At 49.4% G+C, this 1,713-nt stretch overlaps 1 pseudogene; it reads right to left on the bottom strand.

Moving 5' to 3' along the window:
• Positions 1–493: 493 nt before the first annotated feature.
• Positions 494–1,193, bottom strand: LOC111728047 (annotated as a pseudogene).
• Between the last annotated feature and the right edge of the window lie 520 nt (positions 1,194–1,713).

The raw sequence follows: 1,713 nt of genomic DNA, 5'->3' as shown, positions 1-1,713 counted from the left end.
CAAAGGGAATGGTGACGATTAATATGTGTGTCACGGTTGGTAGGACGGATACCACGTCTGAAGCCAGCTCTGAGTTGATTCTGAATTCCTGGTAGTGTTAGCCCATGAACAAACTTTAGTTTTTGACACCTGTTCTGTGCCATGTGTTACTTTTCCAGTGTACTTACTTCTTTATGGTTCCTATAGAATGTGTGCCTTTGTGAGTGTTTATACAACCTATGTTTTATCACTAAATTTTTATGACGCAATTCAGAACACAACGAATTTGTTTTTAAAAAAGTTCTATGATACAGATCATGATGGAGAGGCAATCACTTGAAATCGAAGAAATGAAAAGTCAGTAAGTATAATGAAAATCTGTATGTGGCAAATAAATTCTCAGGGTAGTGGTTGATAAGTGAGGTGAATGCTGTGTTAACCGGTTTGAAGCAAACATTCCAAATTGTATATAAAACCAGCCCATCGTACCACATAAATGCAGTAACGTACACAGTTATGATTTAACAAAACGAAGAAAATAATTGAAATAATAAAAAAGAAATGCTGATTTCTTCAAATGCATAGTTTTAATGTTCTCAGTAGGCTTTTCCTTTCCTTTTCTTTTTTCTTTTTGTTCGCAGTATTTTTAAGAGCTTTTTTTCCTACCTCTGAGTTCTACCAGGTGAAACAGAATCCTGCCAAAAGTTACTTTCGGTTCTTTTTGCAGCAGGCACGGTGCTCGCAGCCTCAGCCCGGGTTGCGATTGCAGGACCAGGGCCGAGGCAGCGGGCTGGCCCGGGACCTCCTGCGCTCTGGTCTGGCCAGTCGCCGGGCTCTGGCTGCTCTCCAGACTCGGGGTGCTGCTGATAGCGGTGGAAGCGGCTGGGCAGCTGCCCCGCCCGACTGGCCCGCGCCTTCTCCTTCTGCCGCTTCTTGGGCGCGGCGGGTGGGGCGCCTCCTGCGCTGCGAGGCTGCAGTTGGGCGGAGCTGCTGGAGCGCGAGGCTGTGGGGTCACCAGGGACCTTTGCCCCCCTAGGAAGTGCGGGAGGAAGAGGGGCGGGGGCAGTGTCCGGGGGTCCGGAATGCGGGGTAAAGGCGGCGGAGCCGTGGTCACCATCCAGAGGGCCCCAAGTAACCGCGGGCGGAAAAGTCAAGCGGCCAAGGCGGCCACCCAGGACGAGCGGCTCCCTCTGCGGAACAGAGACGACTGTCATAGCAGTGGCTCAGCAGGAAGAGAAGGACGTGAAGCGATTACAAAGAGCTGTAGGAGATCGCGGCGCAGTGACGACGGTCACAGTTTTGAACCAAGATTAGCAGATGGCATTGAGCATTTAAGGTGCCCTCAGTATCCTGGTGGGAGACATGCCTGTATGACAGCCAGGTCGACGTCAACCTCCAGACGGAGTCTTCCAGGATTCAGGAATCCCCAAACTCCTCATCCCCAACCCATGTCACCCTAGGTTCTAAACATTATGCTTCTTTCCTGGTTACAAAAAATACTTCTTAAAGGCATTTTACAAGGGACAGCATTTCCACTGCATGTGAGCGACTCCCTCTTAACGCGAGTGAATCCCATTGCACATGAGTGATTCCCACGGCACGTGGGCCCCAGCTCCAGGTATGAAATGATGAGCAATCTGACAGTGTCCATTATGGCAAGAGACATGAACAGAACCTTCTCTGACCAAGACAGACGAATGGCTAGAAACATGAAAAAATGCTCCTTGTTCCTAA

This window comes from Otolemur garnettii, unplaced genomic scaffold, assembly GCF_000181295.1.
Source record: "Otolemur garnettii isolate 467f Iridium unplaced genomic scaffold, OtoGar3 scaffold00140, whole genome shotgun sequence".
In the NCBI taxonomy this organism is placed as follows: domain Eukaryota; kingdom Metazoa; phylum Chordata; class Mammalia; order Primates; family Galagidae; genus Otolemur; species Otolemur garnettii.
The sequence above is the reverse complement of the archived record's forward strand: the minus strand, read 5'-3'. Positions and strand labels throughout refer to the sequence as shown.